Raw genomic sequence first — 7192 nt, forward strand, 5'->3', positions numbered from 1 at the left:
TGATGACTAGGTCACAGAGCAGACAGCTTATTTATATAACTTGATTTACCAATGTCCTGCATAAGGAATGAAACCTTGCTCTAAATTGTAATCCTTTGACCTCTAAATGGCCAGTGATTTATAGCACCACAAAGATGGTACACTATACTTAACAGTTTGAGGACACCATTTAAAGGGAACTTTTACACCATAACTACATTTGTAATAATACACTTGCAATTCCAATTACAGACCATTTGCTGAACCAAGAAATACTTTTTATGTGTTTTGAAATGAAGAATTCACCTTTGTTATAAATATATTGTACTCAAATGGAAAACAGTTTTCAGAATATATATCCAAATTCATAACACCTAATATTCAAACACTAAGTACTGGAAACAGAGGGAAAGAATGAGATCCATGGAAGTCAAATGGAAAATAAAATGATACATCTGATGTAAAAGCACACTATGTAAACAAGATGATGTCATGAAATGTGACTCAATTTTCTCTGTAAGTTAGAGTTACTAGCTGTTTTACTCAATAAAGTTGTCCAATTAGGTAATTTGAGGCATAGCACCAGATTCTCTTAGGTTCAATAGCCTTTTTTGCTTTGTGGAGTTGTTTTGTACTTAATTTAGATGGTTTGTGGTGGCTAATTTATCTTGATGCGCCTTTAATGCAAGTAAGCTTTTGTTTTACTTCTCCTCATTTATTTATATGGAGGACTTGTCCTCTCTTCCACAGCTACCCAGGTTCCTATTTATATGTCCTGTGTGCAGTGACAGAAAGGACAGTAGGCTTTAATGCAAACCTGTCTTTGTGGACTAAAATCCATGACTGTGGGCATGTCTACACATGCGCTTTAATGAGCAGTAGCCTATTTTACTGCGCATTAAAGCATTATGTTAAAAAAACCTGTGCAAATACACTAATGTGCAGTAAAATAGGCTACTGTGCATTAAGCATCTCTAAAAAAGTGTGTGCTTTTGCTGCTGTACATTAGGGCAGTCTAATGCACCATATTTAGTACTAATGTTCATTTACTTAGTACTAAATTTAATGTGCATTAGGAAAAGTGCATTTATGAACATGTAGATGTACCCTGTGATGACTACTTCTGTGTGGCTGAGAAAAGCAGCTTTAGTTTAAGTGAAGGCAGATCATAGCCAGTAGTTGTATGAAATCTGCCATTATTGTCCTGCCACAATTAGAGACCTGATCCAAAAAAGCCTGAAGTCCTGAAGAAATGTATACATTAACTTCACTGGGATTTGGAATAATATACGTGCTACAAGGTTGTGTCCTGGGAAAAATTTCTCCCAGTCCATCCCACAGAAAGTTTTATCACATAGCCTTCCTTTACTGAATCTCACCGTGGACATCTCTCTCTGTTACAGGAGTATAAATAAATAAGGATAAATGAGGTACCTGTCTTAAACCCTGGCTTTCAAACTATTTAATGTTTTGAATGTACATAATTAGGAACTTGAGTTGAAATTCCTATGCCTGTTTCAACAAACAACTCATTGGGCACATCTACATGTGCACATTTACTGCACAGTAACTGAAATTATCATGCAGGTATCAAATTTATGCCCGATTAGTTACTGCACAGTAATGCACATGTATATGCCTTACCACGCAGTAACATTGTGTGTGTGGACTGATGCACAGTGTTAATACATTTTAATGCCTGCACATGTAGATGCTGGCCTATTCCCACTTAAATTTACAGCTCAGTAAATTTAAGCTGGGGTAAATGCACGTGTAGACACACCCATTGATTAAGAGGACAATGAGGAGACTTTTGCAAGCTTCTTGAATTAGCTAATTTCCACAAGTGCATAAAGATCCAACAGGAAACAATGGCTATTAGGTTACTTTTGTGTATTAAGCTTGTGCAATAAATGTTGACTTACGAGCTTTGATGTTGTCTTCTCAGTTTGGGGAATATGATGATGAAGATGAAGCAGTATTCCATACCAGTTGGATGCATTAGTATGGATTGAACTGATAGGATATTGGCTTCAGAAAAGAACAGACAAGAGATGAAGCATAGAGGAATAACAGAGGTAAGATTAATTAGCAAGCAAGCCTAAGAAACAATAGAAGGAAAAAAGTCTTCAAACAATGACAGTAAAGCCAGTCACCAAGCAGCACAAGGAAAGAGAGAGAGATAAAAATGTCTCCCTCCCATGCTTTCTGGATATTGATGCTTTCAGCCTGACTCAGCATCACCCTTCTTATCCAGACTTTCTAACTCCTGTGTAAGGCAGTGATAGACTATGCAGCTTTAAGCCAACCTGACAAAACAGTATAATTTTAGTGTTCCCACTAGAACATTTTCAACTAGATGTAATTTTGTCAAAATATTCTGTTTCATTGAAACTGAAACATTTGCAGACATGCATCTAATTTGACAATATTTTAAAGGAGAATGTGTCTGAGTACCAGGGTTTTCTGGTCACATATAGTTACAGCACAATGAACACAAATTCATTTTTGTGAAATATGCCTGAAACACTTTGTTTTAATTTCAATAACAAGCAAAAGCAAATCCTGAACCTCAAAAATTGTTTCAAATTGGGACTGTCATCTTCTAGCCAGCTCTTACCCCCACCTTTTATGAATTAAAATTGAAAATCCACGTATTTTCCTTCTTCTTCTCTTCCATCCTTCCCCACTTTCTGGAAAGGTGGAACTGTGACTTAATGCAGCAGCAATCAACATCTTAAAGAGTGGGAGAAGGGGTAAAGGTATGTGCCTTTTTACTTTTCAGTTGGCTACAATCCTAGCTAAACAGGAATAAGCTCATTTAGAGAAGCTTTGGAACTGAGGAAAATTAAAATCATATATATACACATATACACTATAATTCAATTCTATAAAGATTTAGCAGTGCATGAGACTCATTTAACCATAACCAATCTTATTCCCAGGGACATGCACTCACATTTCAAATGTGCTTTCTTATTTGAACCAGACTTGCCAAAGTGAAAGAGTTTTTTTTTCATTTGAGAAATTGGAAAAAAAACAAAACAATACCCTATTCCTTTTAGTTTTCTCAAGTTGTGCTTTTGATGTCACCCCTTCCCTTTTCTGCTTGCTACATCTGGTTCCACTGTCAAGTCCCTGCTAATATTCAGAGAACTGCATACTTGATGCTCTTTAAGGATTCTGTGAGTGTTTGTTGGTGTGTGTTTAAATTATATAGATTATTTAAAAGATAAAAGCATAGATCTAAAGAATGATATATCTTACAATCCATGAAAGAGGGAAAACTAGAAATGAAGTGCTAATAATAGGAACAAATAGGAATTTTTTTTTTTGTTTGGACAATTTCAAGGACTAACAGGAATATATTTCCCCCCAAATAACAAACAACTAGACAATGCAGTATACACTAAATCACTAAGGCTGCAAACAGACATGCAAAAAAAATGGGGGCTTTAACATAAGAAGCAGCGCATTAGTTGGACCTGGCTCCGCAGCATCTGTATAGATCGAGCGCTTCAGTGGAGCTTTTTGGTGCTTATATCTAATAGCTGATTCAATCAGCTAAGCAAAGCACCATTGGCGGGGTGTGGAGGGGGAGGTTACCTTGAAGCAGCATAAATGTTGATATTTTCCAACAAAAAACTGTTGGTAAACATTTCAAAAGTGCCTAAACAGTTAAGAGTCAGATTTTAAAAAGGTATTTAGGCACTTATTGATAAGCATCTACTGGGATTTACAGTAATGCCCAGGTGTCAAACTTCTATTGATGTCACTTTCAGTGGGATTTATAAACTGAAGAGCTTTTTTAAAACAGGTCTATACAAAGAACTTACTGTGCCTAAGAGAGACATCAGCCAGGTATAAGCATTACCCTTTTACCAGTGTAAGGGTGCAGAAAGAAATGCAGCTACCAGCTGTAACTCAGAATGATTTTTGCAAAGCGTTCTGAGTTACAACATTACCCCAGACCAAACAGAAGTTCACTGCTGGTTCCAGGGGGTATGGGAAATGGGAATCTAGCTGTGGCTGGGAGCCTGCAGCCAGGTTCCCATAGCCACGGCTCTCTGCCCACGGTCACTGATTTCAGAACGGGATGGGGGAAAGGCAAAAGAGAGCTCATTCTTGGGCCTCTCCAGCCAGTGCTGAATGTGGGGTGGGTGAATTGGAGGCCCCCTCCACTTCAGGAGGGCTGCAATACACCTGCCCCACCCTCTGGGGGCGGGGAGGCGGGGCTGAAAAACCCATAGACAGAACTCCCTCTGCTCCCTTTCCCCCTTCCCATTCTGAAAACAGTGACAGGCTGGGAGCTTCAGAAATGCAAGTTATAAAAGATGCAACTTTTTGTAACATCTTTATCTGATCCCTCATCCAATGAGGGATAAGATTTTCACCCAGTTGGCCATTTTTGAAGCTGTTTGCAGCTGTGCGCTTGTGTTTGGTCACAGCTATAAACTGCTTTTAGTGGCCGGATCAGGTGAAAATTGTCAATTGTGTCTGCATGGACCTCACCTTGGACACCTAAACAACTTTAAAAATTGGGTTAAATGGCTTAAAATTGGAATTGGACTTAGATGCTTTTAAAAATATTACCACATAGACAATGACTAACACCATATTAAAGAAAGATTTAAACATTCTAATCTCCAGATGGTTCTGGTCATAAGTGGTAAGTAAACTAGGAGTTAGGTAATCCAGTCTGATTCATTCCTATGTGTACTGAGGATTTGCAAAGATGCTTTTGCACTGGTGCAAAAATTTTTAATGCCACTTTCATGTAGTGGTCTATGTGTCTCTATAAGTCAAGAGCTATGTCAGCAGTTGTGTGGCATAGCTACCAGTGGGGTCTCCCCCAGGTCAAAGAGTCAAAGGGTAGGAACCAAACTAAGAGGAAAACCCTGGTCCACCTGGGGCTGGGGGTTGGGCATGAGGCAAACAATGTCATCTTGTGAAAAAAGCTAATATTATAAAATCAAAACTAAAGCCTTAGATAAACATGAAATATTAAACTTGGAATGTTAGCTATTAACAGAGATAGAATGGTATAACATAAAAACTGATCTGGAAGGAATAGGCAAACATATGACAAGGCAGAAGGAGATTATGTAAAATAGGAGGAGATGGAAGACTTTAGTTAAGGTAATTATAGGCCCCTGAGGCCTGTGAGACTAGAGTTAATAAGAGAGAGAGAGAAGAGAAAAATGCAGGAAAGGTAATAAACAGAAAAGATACTGCCACACTCAAAACAGAACTCCAAAAGAGCTCAACATGATGAAGATCAGAGATTTCATCCCATAATTCTTTAAAAAATGGGCACATAAAAATTGCAGGTCTGATAGCAAGAATGTTTATTACATCTCTCAAGTCAGGGGCAATACTTTATGCCTTGAGAACAGCAAATATAGTGACCCAAATATGACTCCACCCTAACTTTAGACTAACAAGTGGCATTTCAGGCCACTTAGATGGATTATAGATTGTATTCTGCCCAAAAAGGTGCCTGACTTCATGCAAGTTACAACAAAATAGAGGAAGAAGCCTTCCCACCTTACAGCCCAAGAGCCTAGTGTTTAGGGCACTTGCCAGAGAGTGGGGGTTCCAGGTTCTCAGAATCCTTCCCCTACATCTTCAATCTCCCAGCAAAGTGCCCTAATAATCAGGCCATGAACCAATAATTAACCATTTTCCCACCACTCCTGCTCAAGCTGACTCCCAGGGAGCCAAGAGAGAAACATATGTGGGACCAGAATAAAATCAAGTCAGAAGGAATGAGGCTTAGTCAGGTGGAAACTGTCCTGGAAGAGAGGTGGCTCTAACTTCATTTTCTGCAGGGGCACATGAAAGTACTGCTTAGCAATGCCTGGTTCTCCGTATGCTTGTTAGGGCACTTTGATGGCAAGTAAGAGACACAAATCCTAGCTACCTCAGTGGGGGGTGGGAAGAGCAGAACCCGAACCTTCTTCTTGATGACCAAATGCCCTAAATATTAGGCTAAACTGCAGGAGGGCTGTCTTCCACTTCATCCTCCTGAGACTAGTATTTGGAGATATGTAAAGTACATAAAAGCGTGGAATAAAACCACTACAGAATGTAACTGACTGGAGCATTATCAAAAGGCAAGGAAAGATACATAGGGAGGGGAGGAGAGGATCAAAAAATCTGCAAGTGGCCCAAAATGACACTCAGGTAGCTGAGAGAGCATTTAAATGCTAGGGAGGAAGAAGAACTATTTAATCCCAAAGAACAAATGGGTATAAATTAACCATGAATAGATTTAGGCTGGGTTTTAGAAGAAGTTTCCAATCATTGGAGGAGCAAGCTTCTGGTATTTAATAAAATTATGAAAAGGAATATGTGTTACTTACAATAGCAAGGAACTGAATTCAGTGACCCAGGCAGTCACTTCCAATCCTATATACCTATATTCCCAAATGGAGACAAATCCTTGCTCTAAGTCTGAGTACAGCAGAACAGCTCAATAATAGGTTATGATGAAACATATGCATGTAATTTCTCTTGTTACTCCTTCTCTTGCTCCATATTACTTGGATTAAAAACATAGATTATAACTTCAAAAACTATACCCAAAGCCAAGGCTTTCATGTCCATTTCGCAAGACCTTTGGACGTTTCAAACTTTGATTTCATTTCAATAAACAACCTTTCTAGGCTTTTGTGAAAATGATGGAGAATGTCTTGCATTTAAAAGCTTGTCTAACTTTATCCCAACTACATAATTGGTTCAATCACAGATAACACCCTACGAAATCTTTGTGCTTTGCATATTTTTGTAATTAAAACTGAATGGTAGGGAAAGAGACAGATTAGTACAGACTAATGGTAATCATTGGCTAGAAATACCACAGTGAAGTCTCTGCTTGCCAGATTCAGAGCAGGTTTGCCATTTCAGGTCATTGAACTGGACAGAGTAGTGGCTAAAACCAACCGGGTTTTCCCAATCCAAAATCTATGCATTAACCATCAGGCTACAATGTGAGACCGTCTTGCTCTTTTCAACTCATACAGTTGAAGATGAGAGATTTACACAAAACATACGGGCTTCAACAAAGTAGTGAAATTTCACTCTGTGCCAAACTCCATGAAATTCACTAAGGATTTGAAGGCTAAGACCGCAAAGGAATTTCAGTGCTGCACCTAGGATATTAGTCACCAAAGGGGTGAGGCATACAGGAGGAACACTGGGGGGGCGGGGG

General features: G+C 38.8%; 1 long non-coding RNA gene across 1 annotated transcript in view; it reads left to right on the plus strand.

The window, feature by feature from the left end:
• The window catches only part of LOC109301158, a 1083-nt gene extending 538 nt beyond the window's left edge, over positions 1-545 (plus strand). Inside the window, exon 2 of the long non-coding RNA XR_002098454.1 lies at positions 11-545. This is a non-coding gene — a long non-coding RNA (uncharacterized LOC109301158). The remainder of the gene's footprint in view (positions 1-10) is intronic.
• The last annotated feature ends 6647 nt before the right edge of the window (positions 546-7192 follow it).

The sequence above is a fragment of the Gavialis gangeticus genome, unplaced genomic scaffold, assembly GCF_001723915.1.
Source record: "Gavialis gangeticus isolate Ggan-Ray unplaced genomic scaffold, GavGan_comp1, whole genome shotgun sequence".
NCBI classification, from domain to species: Eukaryota; Metazoa; Chordata; order Crocodylia; family Gavialidae; genus Gavialis; species Gavialis gangeticus.